Here is a 19,395-nt window from a genome sequence, read left to right as displayed (position 1 = left end):
TGACATTTGGTGAAAATCGATTCTGAGAGACTTGGTTTCTCTGAATTCAAACTTGGAAATTGAAATTCTAACTTAGAAAATTTGAATTTGGAACTTGGGAAATACTTGAAATATCCTTTGAAATTCAATGTCTTTGGGAAAATCGATTTTGCTATAAGACTTAGGAGATTTTGAGGAAATGAACTTCTTTGAATTGAGATTGGAATTGGCAAATGCATGAAATGAATGAATATGATTTTGAGGAATTGAGAAATACTTTTTGTATTTTTGAGAAATGCAGTGCATTTTTGAAGTTAGCCTAAGAGTGTAGGCTGAATGTGGCTAATGTGAAGATCATAAATCTAAGTATCATTCATATTCTGACTATGGCCATAAATACAAATTCCACCAAGTTTATAAACTTCATAGAAGCTGGTGCATGTGCCATTCGTGTAGACCATGGTGAATTTGTAAAAATATGCATGAATCATCATCCATCACACATTAACATGATTAAAAAAATATAAGCTATATGCAATGCAACCTAAGCTAAGCAGGAAATGTAAATTCTTATTCCAAAGTTTAATTACAAATTACATCACTATTGAAATTTAAATACATGAAAAATAAAGTCTTCAATGTACCTGCAAAACTAGAAAACTTGGTTAATGAAAATATGTTGGCTTTTCTAGATTTATCTAGTAATATGTAAAAATTACTGGATTTTGCTAGATATAAGCCTTTTTCTTGATTCCCTTAAATAAAAATGATAAAATATGAAATAAAATTGAATAAATATGAAAGAGAAGATATGGAATTTCGAAATTGGGGTCAAAATGACCAGAATACCCCTAATAACAAGACTATGGCCTTGAAATTAGGGTTTTTAGAAAGATATTTTGATAAAATGCAAGTTTTGAAATTTGAATGGAATAAACTCAAACCAAATATGCTATGACATGATTAAAAATATGAAATTAGGGTTAGGGATTTTGAAATTTAGGTCAAATGACCAAATTGCCCCCGATAGCAAGACTATGGCCTTGAAATCAGGGTTTTCTGAAATAGATTTTGGTAAAAACTTAGGTTTTATGCACTAAATGAAATCAAATGAGCACAAAATTAAACCTAAAGCATCCTAATATGATTATTAACATGATTACACCGTAAAAATATATGCTTATGCACGAAAATCCAATAATATCACAAAAACTGTGATTTTTGCAGTGTTTTTGGATCTTTCAGGAACCCGGTTTTCCAATTTGCTTAATTCAGCCATCAAATGGATTTCAAAATCCATAAAAATTGGTACATGCACTTGTTATAACCCTAATGTTGAATTAGAATTATAAAAATAATTTTTTGACATTAAATTAATCCAAAAATTGCATTAAACCCTAAAAATATGCTATTTTTGACCTAATTCACCAACCAGTCTCAATCCAAGACCTGAACCAGGGGTCAAATCTCCATGGAAATTTATGAAATTTTACAGAGACTAACTAAGAAGAAAAACAGAGATTTCGCAATTTACATATTGGAAAAATCATCTCCGGTTAGGGAGAAACCCTTCCGGCAATCTGAGCTAACATATTTCACTATTAACAGGGATTAAAACGGCTACTTCAGATTGAAAATACAGGAATAAATAGCAAACCTAAACAAAAATCTTTGAAATTTTAGTGGTGAACAGTAGACAGAAAAATAACAATACTCACTTTTTACAGATCTAAAATCAGATCTGTGGTTTGGGATTTATGACTAACACAAGTCTGATTAGGGTTTTGGTAAACCCTAACGAGTTTTAAATTTAAAAACAGATTCTATGAAAAGGGAAAAATAATAAACAGTGATCAAAAAATTCGCAAATTTCACAGCAGACAGATATACTCAATATAAATCCATAGCACTTTACAGATCTAAAATCGGATATAAGATGAGAGAAATATCATAACAGCAAGTTACCTTCTTGATTTTAACCACGATTTTAAAGCTTTAAAAACTCGATTTGATGTCTGATTTTTTTGACAGGGTTTCCGAGATCCAAAACCTCTGATTTTTATACAGTAACTCAATAACTCATGTATGCACCACATATAAAAAACTCATAAATAAACAACGAGTGCTTCAATCCGAAATAATATCATCTTTACTGTTCTAAACCTAAAACACACAGAAATTTAAGAAACTCGACAAACCATGCATTAACTAATGTAAATAAATAAAATAAACCATAAAACAGTAAATAAAAATTATTTTTATGCTATAGAACGTAAAAAAAACATGAATAAACCATGAAAATAAATTAAAAACAGGGAATCAATGGCTGGAATTTGATATCACCTTTAAAACATAGATTTAACCCATTAAAAAGGGTAAATCATATATTTTATTGGTTAATAATGTAAAGAACCATATTAAAATCAATTCTAATGGATTAAAATCCCTGTAAATCACCCAAAACAGGGTTAGATCACCTTCTTGGATCGTTCTTGCTGATTCTTGATGGTTCTTGAGGTTGAATCCATGGTTTAATCCATGAAGGGGATGACACCAATGGCTAAAATTGATTTAAAACATGAAAAAGTATTAAATAAAACTAAAAAATATTAAAAATATTACCTTGGTGCTTGCAGCTGCAATGGAGGAAGGTGGAGGTGCTGGAGAGGAGAGAGAGGCCACGAAAATTTGAGAGAAAAGAGCCCTCCTTTTGGCCCCCCTTAGGTCCCTTTTTATAGTTTTTCAAAAGTCACTTAATTAGGGTTAATTAAGAGGTTTTTCATTTTTTTAGGACTCTTTCTAATAAATCCACTAAAGGCAACGATTTTTTGTGGTTTTCTAACCTAGGTGGGACTCTAATTAATCCCTAATTAGCCCCTAACTAAACCTAGAAAACCCCCAAATGTGATGCCACTTGGCATCTTTCACATTTGGGTTTTTAAAACACCTTTAAAAACATTTAAAAACACTAGTTTTAAAAACTAATTTTCAAAATGAGTTTTCAAAATGGTTTTGACTCTTCTAAACCTCTAACACTAACCAAGACATCAACTAACCTTAGTCTAGCCCTGACTTACTCGAATATGACGCCACCCCGAGTGGGCCCTACTTGAGTTTTTCAAAAAGTGATTTTAAAACTTGAAATTGAAGGAGTTTTCAAAAGATTTTCAAAAGTAAACTTAAAATTAGGATTTTTGAAATGGCATAAGGTCCTAACTGAGTTAGAATTCCTCTAGATATGGTGCCAACTGAGTGGGCCCACATCGAATTTTGAACATTTTTGAAATAAACACTGAAAATGGCTTTGAAAAGGGGTTAAAATTGACATTTGAAATTCAAGATCTTTGAAAATAGGGTGTCAAGCGAACTGGAACTCCGGGTTAGAGTCCTGAACCCTTAGGACTCTGAGATTTTAGATTTTAAAAGCCAAATGAAATGATGAAATAAGTTAGAAAACACAGTCAGGGTTAGACTCTCAACTCGACTGAACTCTAAAATAGAGTCCTGAACTAACTGGACTCTGTGAAATGACCTAAATTTCGAAAACAAACGAAAAAGATTGAGAATGGAAGTAAAATAGACTTAAAAACCAGACTTCTGACCGGATTAGGACTCTGAGACAGAGTCCTGATCGGACTGAAACTTTCAAAAATTTGAGAAATTTGATGAATAGAGGCATTCAGAAGCGACACCATCTAAATGTGTCTCATCTGTGAATTGAAATCGATTAAAATTTGAAATGAATCCAGATTGTTTCCTTGAGAAAATATTTCGAAATATAAAGTCCTGGGGTTGGAAAATGACAGAGTATTGAATAAAAACCCAGATTTTGAAATTGATTTTGAAATAAAGCTTTAAAATTTAAATTTGGATTGAATGTTTTGAAAACAGGAGTGTTGGATCTCGAAAATGAGATGCAATGACATGCAATGCTATGCAATGACATGCAATGCTATGCAGAATACATGCAATGACATGCAATGATCTGTAGTGACTTATGAAATGGACAAACACTGGATGAGGGTGAAAATTTGGGGTGTTTACAAATGCCCCTCTTTGCTGCTAAGCCGGTTGAAAGCCGAGCTTAGTGGCAATGAAAACACACTAAATTTGGACTATAAAAATGCCCCAGTTAGATGAATCTGACTGGGTATGAAAGAATTAGTTCAAATGATGATGATAGATATGAAATGAAGAATAAGGAGAAAATTTTATTTCAAAAAGAAGTAAAATTCAGGTTTTGCCCTTAACCTGGATGGGACAGAAAATACCTCGTGTAGAAACGAAGCTCAGGTTTGACCCTTAACCTGATCGGGAAATGAAAATGAAATACCTCATCAAAGGAGGCTCAGGTTAGTACCCTTAACCTGATCGGGCGGAAAATGGAATACCTCATCAAAGGAGGCTCAGGTTTGTACCCTTATCCTGATCGGGCAGAAAACGAACAGAATCCTCGAAAGAAGAGAACGTGATGAAACCTTCGGATTTCCGCACAATGAATTCGATAGGGGTTTTGCAAAAGGAAGGAAATTGGGGTCCCTAAAGTTTGAAAAGGGATTGATCTTGGACGTCTCATTGCTAAGACTGAATGGCTTTTAAGACAGATGACCTTTTGCGGAAAATTCAGGTTTAACCCTTAACCTAAACGGGAACTGTCTATGGTGGGACAGTGGGGAGCATAGGGAAGTGTGCGAATCTGAGAGCCCAGGCACTCAGATCAAAACAAGAAGGGAAGGATCTTGGACAACTCCCATCATCCGATCCTAAAAGGGATAACAACAACGCCTGGATACATCAAAATAAACATCAAGTTCTCACTTCATGTCAGGATAATTTAAAAAGATTGCCAATAAGATAAAAAAAAATTGTAGTTAATTCAAGAATGATAAGCACATATATATATGAAAAATATTCCCTCTTTTCTACCTGAAGTATTACCTCCGACTGGGCTTAACTCCGTAGAATCAAGATTCGAATTCAAATTACTTGCAATTGACTTTCCTTCAAGGAGGCTATCAATTTCATTGATATGGACGGAAAAGAATGTATTCTTGATATTGCGAGAGCTATTAGCGAAAGGATATTGATAAAAGAATTTCACAAAATTAAAGAAGATTCTTGATAGATTCGGCAGTCTGATATCCTGGGATTCTTTTCTCATGATGATCTTTCTGCACTCTTTTTTGACAGAATTGGAGCTCTCTTGGATTTTTTGGGAATTACATCATCCTTCATTTTGGAGATGTCCTGGCTTTTCTCTCTTTATTTTTTTTGGAAGGGTACGTCACAAACTCCTTCATCTCAGAGATGTTTCGATCCTTATTCTCTCTCAGGGATTATATTGACGGTTATTAGCTCATTGGTTGGGAATCTCTTGATGATAGCAGAAATTAAATATCTTTTAGGGATTGTCGAGAGGCTCATCACACTCGCCTTCATCTCGACGGTGATCTGAACTTTCCCTGGAAGGATCCATCACAAACTCCGTCATCTTGGAGATGATCCAAATCTTCTTTGGCCCCGGGGGTCGACTCGTCTAATTCGCCTTCATCTTGACGACAGTTGAGAGATCCCTTTTGCAGATATTTAATTGCAGCTTAGGTGATTGAGGAGACATGGAGATTGAGTGGATTTTTCTGTATCACTCAGGATATTTCGACTGCTTTTATTTTCCAAGAATGATCTTAAAAAATGTGCCATTGACTGCGATCAATATCAATCACTCATGGCTTTGCAACAACATTGAATTTTCTTTGCTGGCCATATCGCGGATTTATTCTTCATCCTTTTGGTTGGCCAATAGAAAGATTTTGAATTTTGAATCTTTTTTCACAAAAGCTTTGAACTTTCGGAAGTAATACTAAAGGTATTCTGAGGTACAATTTTATGCAGTAAAGATTTTGAGATCGACAACTATTTTTCATGACAAATTGGCAAAATATTCCTGAAATCCTTGGTGAAAAAATCACTTGAGATCTAAATGACACATCCGTGGCTAGATTCTCCTCTCCTTTCCTCAAAGGAGAGACTCAGAAATTGGAAATAGGATATTGGATGACCTGGAGATCAAAATTGTGATTTGGTCTACTGGAAGCGACATGGGTTCTGTAGGGATTCATCCTAAGAATGACATTGGTTCAATTGAGAATGACATTGGTTCACTGGGAACAACATGAGTTCGATAGGTATTCAGCCTAAGAACGACATTGGTTCAATTGAGAACGACATTGGTTCACTGGGAACGACATGGGTTCAATAGAGATTCAGCCTAAGAACGACATTGGTTCAATTGAGAACGGCATTGGTTCACTGGGAACGACATGGGTTCAATAGGGATTCAGCCTAAGAATGACATTGGTTCAATTGAGAATGACATTGGTTCACTGGGAACAACATGAGTTCGATAGGTATTCAGCCTAAGAACGACATTGGTTCAATTGAGAACGACATTGGTTCACTGGGAACGACATGGGTTCAATAGGGATTCAGCCTAAGAACGACATTGGTTCAATTGAGAACGGCATTGGTTCACTGGGAACGACATGGGTTCCATAGGGATTCAGCCTAAGAACGACATTGGTTCAATGGGAACGACATGGGTTCAATAGGGATTCAGCCTAAGAACGACATTGGTTCAATTGAGAACGACATTGGTTCACTGAGAATGACATGGGTTCAATAGGGATTTAGCCTAAGAACGACATTGGTTCAATTAAGAACGACATTGGTTCACTGGGAACGACATGGGTTCAATAGGGATTCAGCCTAAGAACGACATTGGTTCAATTGAGAACGACATTGGTTCACTGGGAACGACATGGGTTCAATAGGGATTCAGCCTAAGAACGACATTGGTTCAATTAAGAACGACATTGGTTCACTGGGAACGACATGGGTTCTATAGGGATTCAGCCTAAGAACGTGGATCAGGAGGACTTCAACCTACAAATCATATATCTAAAAAATACCAATCCAAAAGGAGTTTGACCTAAGGACTGTAAAGAATATTGGATCAGGAGGACTTCAACCTACAGATCAAAATTTTTGAGAACGAGATTGGTTCGAAAGGGGTTCAACCTATGAGCCGTATTGGTTTGACAGGCGTTCAACCTACAAATCACATTGACTCTGCAGGGGTTCGACCTACGAACTATCAATTCCATAGGGATTTAACCTAAGGATCACAATTTAAGAAGGAATGATTCCAACTTGTGAGCTTTGAATGGACCAGGTGCTAAACTGGGTTTTTGAGGAAAGATTCGAATCGGAATTCAACTCTTCAAGGAAAACTAGATGAATTGGATTTTGAAAGAGAATTCGGGTCGGAACTCGGATCTTCTAGACCAATTGCCAAATTTGCAGAAAAGTTTAAGTAGAAGTTCGAACTTTTAAAGGAAAACCAAGCGAATTGGATTTGAAAGAAAATTCAAGTCGGAACTTTGATTTTCTAGACCAATTCTGAATTGGATTTGGAAGAAGATTCGAATCGGAACTCGACTCTTCTAGACCAATTCAAGAATCTAGAGGAAAGAAAATTATACGAATTGGATTTATAAGAAAATTCAAGTCGGGACTTGGATTTTCTAGACCAATTCTGAATTGGATTTGGAAGAAGATTCGAATCGGAACTTGACTCCTCTAGACCAATTCTAGAATCTAGAGAAAAGAAAATTATACGAATTGGATTTGTAAGAAAATTCAAGTCGGGACTTGGATTTTCTAGACCAATTCTGAATTGGATTTGGAAGAAGATTCGAATCGGAACTCGACTCTTCTAGACCAATTCTAGAATCTAGAGGAAAGAAAATTATACGAATTGGATTTGTAAGAAAATTCAAGTCAGGACTTGGATTTTCTAGACCAATTCTGAATTGGATTTGGAAGAAAATTCGAATCGGAACTCGACTCTTCTAGACCAATTCTGGACATTTAAAGGAAAAAAAGTTGATAAGTATAAAGATGACATTTGGGACTAGTTCAACTAGTACGAGCATCAGATTTTGGAAGAGTACCAATATGAGCACTAGGTTTTAAAAGGTTACCAGTACGAGCACTGGGTTTTAAAAGGATACCAGTACGAGCACTGGGTTTTAAAAGATTACCAGTATGAGCACTGGGTTTTAAAAGATTACCAGTACGGGCACTGGGTTTTAAAAGGTTACCAGTACGAACACTGGGTTTTAAAAGATTAACAGTACGAGCACTGGGTTTTAAAAGATTACCAGTACGGGCACTGGGTTTTAAAAGGTTACCAGTACGAGCGCTGGATTTTGGAAGGTTACCAGTACGAGCACTGGATTTAAAAAAAAGTACCCGCACGAACGCTGGGCTTTGAAAAAGTCTGACCAGTGAATACTGAATTTAGAAAGTACGGCCAGTAAAAATAAATTCAGGAAGTTCGACCAGTGAAAACTGGATTCAGGAAGTTCGACCAGTGAAAATTGGATTTAAGAAGTTCGACCAGCAAAAACTGGATTCAAGAAGTTCGACCAGTAAAAACCGGATTTAGGAAGTTTGACCAGTAAAAAACGGATTTAGAAAGTTCGACCAGTGAATACTGGATTCAGGAAGTTCGACCAGTGAATACTGGATTCAAGAAGTTCGACCAGTAAAAACTGGATTCAAGAAGTTCGACCAGTAAAAACCGGATTTAGGAAGTTCGACCAGCGAAAACTGTATTTAGGAAGTTCGACCAGTGAAAACTGGATTCAGGAAGTTCGACCAGTGAAAACTGGATTCAAGAAGTTCGACCAGTAAAAACCGGATTTAGGAAGTTCGACCAGTGAATACTGGATTTAGGAAGTTCGACCAGTAAAAACCGGATTTAAGAAGTTCGACCAGTGAAAACTGGATTTAGAAAGTTCGCTTCACCCGAAGGTTGACCGGTAAAAATGGTTTTGATAAAAACTCGGCCCGCAGGACTAACTTGAAAAAGGTTGGTGTTTAGAAAGCGCTTGATGATTGTAATGTGAGATTTTCAATCTTTTACCCTCACGCTGACCTAGACAAATGTCGGGGTCCCAGGATTTATCCCTTATCCTGAATGGGTAATCGATGCAAATGCAAATTGATGCAGATGAATGCGAATGAATGTATGCAAATGCATATGAATGTAAATGGGTGCACATGCGTGCACAAGTGCGTGAAATGAGAGATTTGTTTATCCTGCCTGCATACAGAAAGTTTTGAAGATAAAATGAAAATTTTAAAAATGCCCCAGTGTAACTGGGAAAGAAGAATTTGAACAAAAGGATAAATGATTGATGTTTGAGGAGTGCTCTCTGAAGGTGACACGACAATTGGCTTTTGATTGATTCAGAAGAGACTCTGAAGAGGTCATTCCTCATAAAAGAACATTTTGCCAAGGAGAATAAGAAAATGGCACCGAGCTTGCGAGAAAAACTGACAACTTTATTGATGTATTGAAGGAAAGGTAACAAATAGAGGAAAGACAAACGAGATTACATCATCCCTTTGAAATAATAAAAGCAAGATGAGAAATTAGGAAAGTGCTAGTGTTATCAATTTTTTGAATGATTGGGGAGAAACATGATCAGGATGAATGGTCCTCCTTTTCATCTCCAACGAGAATATTCTTGTCAATGACGTCTTGGATAATATTTTTAAGGACAAAACAATGCTCGGTATCGTGACCCATTGCCCGATGAAATTTGCAGAACTGATCTTTAAACTTTCCCATGGTCACAGGAAGATTTGCTATCTTGGGGAGTCTAACCTTCCCTTTGGCTATCATGTATTCCAGAACTTGCTCCAGTGGCTGTTCTAAGGGAGTAAAATTGCGATCGTACCCCCAACCATCATGCTTTGGTTTTCTTTGGAATTTTAATTCGAATTGGACACTTGAGGAAGACTTGTCATCTCGCTTGTCCATTTTATCCTTCCGACTTGCGAGGTCATTTTTCTCTGAGTTTGGATTTTCTAAGCCTCCAGTATGATTTTTTTCTACCTCCTCTTTTGTTTTGTCCATTGCTACTTCTGGTAGAATTGGTAGAAAATGTGGAGTGAGCCTTCAGAGACCCGACTGTATCTTTTGTGTGCATGTATTCCAAGAAACTCTCGAGTATTTGATCTAACGGGGCCATCTTGTGGTCCTGGTTTGGATCATCACGCTGCATCTCTTGTCGAGTACTTGATTTTTGCTGAGACTTGGATAAGACAGTTGACCAGTACTCTTTCTCATTTTCAATGAAGAGATTCTTGTCGATATGATCTTGGATGATATTCTTAAAGACGAAACAATGTTCAATATCGTGCCCCGTTGTTTGGTGGAATTTGCAGAAGCGGTCTTTCCATTTCCCTAGGGCGACCAGAGGATTAGCAATTCTTGGAAGCTTAACCATTCCTTTGCTCAGCATGTATTCAAGGACCTCTTCGAGGGGCTAATCTAGAGGAGTGAATTCGTGATCGTAACCCCAACCGTCATGCTTTTTCTTCTCTTTCTGTTGACTCAATTTTTCACTCTGCTTTAAAGATTTCTCTTTCTGACTTGTATGATTGCCCTTGTTATCCTTGCACCCCTCGCGGTGGGACTTAACAGAATTTGTCTTTTTGAATCTTGATTATTCCTGACGGGAGTGATGCTCTTGTAGAAATCTTTGCTCCTGAAGACCTTCTTGCCCTTGTCGCGGGCTTGCAAATCTTTAATCTTCTTTGTCATTTCCTTCAGATGTATTTGGAACGGATCATCCATTGCTTGATTTTTCCCTTTATAGGTTGTCCCTTGCCTATGAGGGGATCTTTGAAGTGCTTGCCAGACTTCATACTCTTTATCAGTGCCGCCTACTGATTCTGACTCATCAGATGTATCCTTGTGTTGGATATATTTCTTGGATAGTTTTAAAACTTTCTTGGCTGACCGGCCTTTTGCCCTCTGCTTGACCTGGATCTTTTTTGTACTAGCTTCAGCTTGTTCTGTCAACATTTTGGTCATCATCTCTTTGAACATAGCATATATCTGAGGATCAACATCATCCTCTGCTTGCTGACCTTGACTTCTGACTGATCGGGGTGAGTCCATTTTCTCTTCTGAAGTGACTGAGTATGCAACGCCTTCAACTGATGAGGTTTTCTTTTCGGACCTTGTCTTACCCATCGAGTATCACAAATGCTCTCCTGAATGTTACTGATGCTCTCTGCAAGGTAGAACTGATGATTAGGCTTTTGAAGGAAATTTGGTTGAAGGAAAATATTTGTTGAGAATCTTGGTAGACAATTGAAAGAGTATCCCATTACTAGGGATTGAGTCGTCGCTGGAATTACGACAATTGCGTTGTTATTCTTTGCAAAATAAACAACTGGAAATATGCCTTGTTACCTAGGCGAGGTCGTCAAACAAAGATGAGATGTAAAATAAAGGAATTTTATTAAGGGGAAAAACATGATTTTATCAATAATACTCTTGACAGAGGGGAGGGGGACAAACAATTTTCCACCACTCTGGATAATCAGAGGACACTCGAGGACCAGGAAAAATAGTAAGATTGACAAAGGAATCCCAGCTATGTCTGGCAGAATGGTATGCTCCGGACCACTGATCTGATGCGAGGTTGAATTCTGGCAGAACCCCTGCTAGTGGACGAATCTCTACGCGCTTCTGCCTCTGAGAGAACTGCCTGACACACCGCTCTGGATGATAGTATGCGCAGAAGAAGGGGCCAAGTAGCCTGAATCGCTTGCCGTACACATAAGTATATCTGGGAGGTGATTCCTGGCGATCAAAGTAGTCCCATACGACCTCTTCCTCCTGAAGGTTGTCGATCAAGAACCGGTATCGCGCAACTGGAAGAAGCTTTTCACCATTGTATCTGAAGAAACTGGCTCGGACTGGCACATGTCGAAGGAACCAAGACTGCAAGGCATAGGTGCACCCTTCGACTAGGATCGACTCTCCGAGTGCGAAACGGGTCAACCCTCGGTATAGAAAGGCGAGTGCGGCCATGGCTATCGAGAGGCGGCTGGTCTGTCGACTTCCCCACCTCCTTAAAAGCTGAACTATCCTAATATCTATGTAATTTCGTCCGTCGGGAAAGAAAGCTAATCCCACCGTGCACAGAACCATCGCATGCTGAATTCTTTCTCGAGCTGTCCTGGACAACGAGCTGACTTCTGCAAATGTTCCATACTGTCTATAGATTTCGAGCAGGTCCATATATTCGTTTCCATCTTCTTCAATCAGAGGCCAAGACTTGCATCCCGTCATGCGAGCTAAGACATCTTTTGGGTCCAGACCCTTGACATTAATCAGAAACTGTTTCTCCAATGGATCTCCAGGCTGACCGGCTGGCTCGGGCAATCCCATAATCTCTGAAAATTCATCCATCAGTAATGTCATCTCGCCCCACGGGAACCAGAAGGTAGAAGTGCTCGGATTCCACCGCTCTGCTAGTGCGTGAATCAAGTTGCCGTTGACTGTCTGCTTTCCCACTGCGGACGCCAGTTCCAATCCACACTCGTCCAGATGGTCCGGAAACATACAAGAGAAGTTCTTGAACCATGAATAATACCACCGGGGAAAGAAGGATCCGGTGCTGAGGACTCGATGTTCGGGAAGACGTTGTCGCACCTCGTAGGAGATGTGACCCTCAGGGAAGACTGAATCAAGTTGACTGGATGCCATCGGACTGGAAGACATGGAAATTGGAATAAGATTTGAGAAAAATACAGGAATTTTGAGAAAAATACAGGAATTTTGAGAAAAATATAGGCAGGATAAAAATAAAGCAGGAAATTCGAGATCCAGAAGACAGGAAAGATGGGAAATCACCTAGAGTTTTAAAGAAAATGGAGGAATTTTATGAAAATCGTCCAGGGTTTAATGAAATATAAGGAAGTACTTTATAAAATGAAGTGTTTTGAAAATCGTCCAGGATTTAAAACATGGAAAGTACATGGACATGGACTGGGGAATTTTGAAAAATCGTCCAGTATTTTTAGAAAATATGACTATAACATATTCAATCACATTCTGCACAAACAAGTATGCACATACAGCATTCCCTAAAAGCTGACTCTAGATGCACAAATTTTGAAATAGCTGTAGGACCTTAATCCTAACTCTAAGGTTCAGATCAACTGTATCCAATCCAGTTATGCCTATATACTCAAGCCAAGGCTCGATGTACGTGGCATAAAATCAATTTCTCCGATTCTAGGTTCAAGTTTTCCAACATCCTTGAGCACCTGCCGATATACGTTGGACTATGGCCCTTGGTACGTGGCAGGGGGGTTTTCACCCAAATAAGTGGCCCAGTTGTGAGGCTCTGTCCCGAACTATGGTTCTGGAAGAGAGCCCAGCAACGTGAAGACCGGGACAATATAGGTGGGGTGGTTTTTGAAAACATGAGCACATGCAATCAAATCAGAAGGCTCTAAAACCTAAAGAGATAGAGATTTTGAAAATTTTGAAGAAGCAAACATTGTTTTCATACAATTCCTAAATTGAGGAGTGTTGTATTAGACCTAAGTCTATGTGAGCATGAATAATTCTCCTCAATATGGTCCTACCAAACCATACCTAGTCTATATGCATTCCATGTCAGCTGGGTTCAAGTCTAGGCTCCTAGGTTCACATGATATCATAAAGCAAAGCTGACATTCCATGGAAATCGATTTTGACAATTTGAACTAAGTAGAGCATTAGATTGATCAGGCAAAGACAGGTCCCATCACGGTCGCCAAACCTGTTATCATCGCAAAATTTTTAACTTTTTGCGAGTCAAACTGACCTTTGAAAAAGTTTTTGAAAATAACTCGCCTCCGTTTTAAAATGCGGGAAAATTCCGTAGAATGGGACTCGCCTGTCGGTACGAGGTTCAACCGTTCTTGCCACCTTTAACAGGGGTAATCGAACCAAGGATCAATCTTATGCTCTACTCTATTCAACTTGTCTAAATCATATTCTAATTTCTAAATGCACATAGAATCAGGCATGTGCTATGAATTTTTAGAAATGCACATTTGAAAACATGATGTTTGCTTTGAATGATTGAAATATAAAATGTACATCTTGGAAAATCGTGAATTGGGATTTCAAATATACTTCTGAGAGAAATAAAAATCGATTTTGAGGAATCCTTGACATTTGGTGAAAATCGATTCTGAGAGACTTGGTTTCTCTGAATTCAAACTTGGAAATTGAAATTCTAACTTAGAAAATTTGAATTTGGAACTTGGGAAATACTTGAAATATCCTTTGAAATTCAATGTCTTTGGGAAAATCGATTTTGCTATAAGACTTAGGAGATTTTGAGGAAATGAACTTCTTTGAATTGAGATTGGAATTGGCAAATGCATGAAATGAATGAATATGATTTTGAGGAATTGAGAAATACTTTTTGTATTTTTGAGAAATGCAGTGCATTTTTGAAGTTAGCCTAAGAGTGTAGGCTGAATGTGGCTAATGTGAAGATCATAAATCTAAGTATCATTCATATTCTGACTATGGCCATAAATACAAATTCCACCAAGTTTATAAACTTCATAGAAGCTGGTGCATGTGCCATTCGTGTAGACCATGGTGAATTTGTAAAAATATGCATGAATCATCATCCATCACACATTAACATGATTAAAAAAATATAAGCTATATGCAATACAACCTAAGCTAAGGAGGAAATGTAAATTCTTATTCCAAAGTTTAATTACAAATTACATCACTATTGAAATTTAAATACATGAAAAATAAAGTCTTCAATGTACCTGCAAAACTAGAAAACTTGGTTAATGAAAATATGTTGGCTTTTCTAGATTTATCTAGTAATATGTAAAAATTACTGGATTTTGCTAGATATAAGCCTTTTCCTTGATTCCCTTAAATAAAAATGATAAAATATGAAATAAAATTGAATAAATATGAAAGAGAAGATATGGAATTTCGAAATTGGGGTCAAAATGACCAGAATACCCCTAATAACAAGACTATGGCCTTGAAATTAGGGTTTTTAGAAAGATATTTTGATAAAATGCAAGTTTTGAAATTTGAATGGAATAAACTCAAACCAAATATGCTATGACATGATTAAAAATATGAAATTAGGGTTAGGGATTTCGAAATTTAGGTCAAATGACCAAATTGCCCCCGATAGCAAGACTATGGCCTTGAAATCAGGGTTTTCTGAAATAGATTTTGGTAAAAACTTAGGTTTTATGCACTAAATGAAATCAAATAAGCACAAAATTAAACCTAAAGCATCCTAATATGATTATTAACATGATTAAACCCTAAAAATATATGCTTATGCACGAAAATCCAATAATATCACAAAAACTGTGATTTTTGCAGTGTTTTTGGATCTTTCAGGAACCCGGTTTTCCAATTTGCTTAATTCAACCATCAAATGGATTCTAAAATCCATAAAAATTGGTACCTGCACTTGTTATAACCCTAATGTCGAATTGGAATTATAAAAATAATTTTTTGACATTAAATTAATCCGAAAATTGCATTAAACCCTAAAAATATGCTATTTTTGACCTAATTCACCAACCAGTCTCAATCCAAGACCTGAACCAGGGGACAAATCTCCATGGAAATTTATGAAATTTTACAGAGACTAACTAAGAAGAAAAACAGAGATTTCTCAATTTACATATTGGAAAAATCATCTGATGACGAAATTGATGTCTGATTTTTTTTACACTGTTTTCGAGATCCAAAACCTCTGATTTTTCTACAGTAACTCAATAACTCATGTATGCACCACATATAAAAAACTCAGAAATAAACAACGAGTTCTTCAATCCGAAATAACATCATCTTTACTGTTCTAAACCTAAAACACACAGAAATTTAAGAAACTCGACAAACCATGCATTAACTAATGTAAATAAATAAAATAAACCATAAAACAGTAAATAAAAATTATTTTTATGCTGTAGAACGTAAAAAAAACATGAATAAACCATGAAAATAAATTAAAAACAGGGAATCAATGGCAGGAATTTGATATCACCTTTAAAACATAGATTTAACCCATTAAAAAGGGTAAATCATATATTTTATTGGTTAATAATGTAAAGAACCATATTAAAATCAATTCTAATGGATTAAAATCCCTGTAAATCACCCAAAACAGGGTTAGATCACCTTCTTGGATCGTTCTTGCTGATTCTTGATGGTTCTTGAGATTGAATCCATGGTTTAATCCATGAAGGGGATGACACAAATGGCTAAAATTGATTTAAAACATGAAAAAGTATTAAATAAAACTAAAAAATATTAAAAATATTACCTTGGTGCTTGCAGCTGCAATGGAGGAAGGTGAAGGTGCTGGAGAGGACAGAGTGGCCACGAAAATTTGAGAGAAAAGAGCCCTCCTTTTGGCCCCCCTTAGGTCCCTTTTTATAGTTTTTCAAAAGTCACTTAATTAGGGTTAATTAAGAGGTTTTTCATTTTTTTAGGACTCTTTCTAATAAATCCACTAAAGGCAACAATTTTTTGTAGTTTTCTAACCTAGGTGGGACTCTAATTAATCCCTAATTAGCCCCTAACTAAACCTAGAAAACCCCCAAATGTGATGCCACTTGGCATCTTTCACATTTGGGTTTTTAAAACACCTTTAAAAACATTTAAAAACACTAGTTTTAAAAACTAATTTTCAAAATGAGTTTTCAAAATGAGTTTTCAAAATGGTTTTGACTCTTCTAAACCTCTAACACTAACCAAGACATCAACTAACCCTAGTCTAGCCCTGACTTACTCGAATATGGCGCCACCCCGAGTGGGCCCTACTTGAGTTTTTCAAAAAGTGATTTTAAAACTTGAAATTGAAGGAGTTTTCAAAAGATTTTCAAAAGTAAACTTAAAATTAGGATTTTTGAAATGGCATAAGGTCCTAACTGAGTTAGAATTCCTCTGGATATGGTGCCAACTGAGTGGGCCCACATCGAATTTTGAACATTTTTGAAATAAACACTGAAAATGGCTTTGAAAAGGGGTTAAAATTGACATTTGAAATTCAAGATCTTTGAAAATAGGGTCTCAAGCGAACTGGAACTCCGGGTTAGAGTCCTGAACCCTTAGGACTCTGAGATTTTAGATTTTAAAAGCCAAATGAAAGAATTTTCAAAAGATTTTATCAAGAAATGATGAAATAAGTCAGAAAACACAGTCAGGGTTAGACTCTCAACTCGACCGAACTCTAAAATAGAGTCCTGAACTAACTGGACTCTGTGAAATGACCTAAATTTCGAAAACAAACGAAAAAGATTAAGCATGGAAGTAAAACAGACTTAAAAACCAGACTTCTGACCGGATTAGGACTCTGAGACAGAGTCCTGATCGGACTGAAACTTTCAAAAATTTGAGAAATTTGATGAATAGAGGCATTCAGAAGCGACACCATCTAAATGGGTCTCATCTGTGAATTGAAATCGATTAAAATTTGAATTTGAAATGAATCCAGATTGTTTCCTTGAGAAAATATTTCGAAATATAAAGTCCTGGGGTTGGAAAATGACAGAGTATTGAATAAAAACCCAGATTTTGAAATTGATTTTGAAATAAAGCTTTAAAATTCAAATCTGGATTGAATGTTTTGAAAACAGGAGTGTTGGATCTCGAAAATGAGATGCAATGACATGCAATGCTATGCAGAATACATGCAATGACATGCAATGATCTGTAGTGACTTATGAAATGGACAAACACTGGATGAGGGTGAAAATTTGGGGTGTTTACAGAGCCTCATTTAAAGAGGTATGTCATTTCCGCCCGATCAGGATAAGGGTATAAACCTAAGCCTCAATCAACGAGGTATTTCATCTTTCGCTCGATTAGGTTAAGGGTACAAACCTGAGTCTCATTTCGATGAGATATTCCATCCCCAATCAGGTTAAGGGTCAAACCTAAGCTTCGTTCCATACAAAGCATTTTCTGTCCTATCCAGGTTAAGGGCATAAAAACCTGAATTTCACTCTCACATAGTGAGTCCTTTCTCTTCATTCTTTGTTTCATATCTACCATCTTCCTTGGGCTGATTTTCTTCATACCCAGTCAGACCCTTCTAACTGGGGCATTTTTATATAGCCCAAATTTGGTGTGTTTTCTTAGCCACTAAGCTCGACCATAAGTCGGCTTAGTAGCAAAGAGGGGCATCTGTAAACACCCCAAATTTTTACTCACCTTCTTGATATCGCCCTCAATCACCCCATTTCGGTTCTCCGGAACCCATGAAGGGCAAAATGGTCATTTTCCAAGATTGAACCTTGCAGAAAGTCCTAAATTTCACTCTTGAGCCTCAAAATTTCTATATTTAGGTTCAGAGACATCTTCAAATTGCAAAATTTCAAAATCCTCTTTCTGGACAAAAAGTTAGAATTTCCAAGTCTAAGCTCAGAGTGACATTTCACTGAAACATGTTTTTGCATCGCATTGCATGAACACTTTGCATCATTTTACTGCATAGCATGTCAGTTTGAGATCCAAAACTCCTGATTTTCAAAATTGTCCATCCATATTTGATTTTTAAACTTTTTCAAATTGATTTTTAAAACCCTGGGTATTCAAAATTACCAAATTTTCCCATTTTACCCCCAGGACTTTGAATTACAAAAATTTTCTCAAGAAAAACAATCTGGATATTTGGATATTGATTTTAAAGATTCTATCTCAAAACTTTTTGCAAAAGATTTTAAATCTCTTTACAAAATTTTTTACATTTATCCATATTTTTGCCCTAAAAAACCAATTTTTCCAAATTTTTGAAAACAAATAATGTTTTATCTCGTATTTTCAAATAAATGGAGCGGGACCCGCTTTTGAACTAACATCATACTCAGATTCCCAGGTATGTTTCTTATTTTCAAGCGGAGTCCACCCGAAGTTCATACCAATTTGCAAATTTTTCTTAATTTCTCAATATTTATTTATTTATTTATTATTATTTTTTTTAGTTAGCGTCCCCACACACATGTGGCACCACAATTGAAAATAAAAGACTTTAAAAAACAAAACAAAACTTTATTTTCAAAAGGATTTTAAAAGTGGAATGAGATGGCATTTCCACAAAAACCTCTCATTTATTTCATTATTCATTTTTTTATTTTTTATTTCTTTTACTTCTTTTCATTAATTTGCTTACCTAAAAATTTAAAAGGAAACAGCTCAAAACGGCGCCACAAATAATTTCCAAAATTTTTCATCTTACCTAAAACTTAGGTAAATGAAACATAATTTTTTTGAAAAACATAAGGAGCGCCCTTTTGAAAAACGGCTACTTTAATGTTTCAGTTTCAAAATCTTCAACAAGGGTAATGGAATTTCAAAAAAGGAAGCTGGCGATCTTTTGAAAAAAGGAAGAAGCTGAACATCTTTAAAGGGGGGGAGCGCCTAGCCGATGAGGGAGGAAAATTGGATTTTTTTTCTTGTCTTTTGGATTTTCGCAGGAAGTTCTTCTC

The sequence above is a fragment of the Nuphar pumila genome, chromosome 9 (genome assembly GCF_984573655.1).
Source record: "Nuphar pumila chromosome 9, dmNupPumi1.hap1.1, whole genome shotgun sequence".
NCBI classification, from domain to species: Eukaryota; Viridiplantae; Streptophyta; class Magnoliopsida; order Nymphaeales; family Nymphaeaceae; genus Nuphar; species Nuphar pumila.
Note: the sequence above shows the minus strand (reverse complement) of the source record.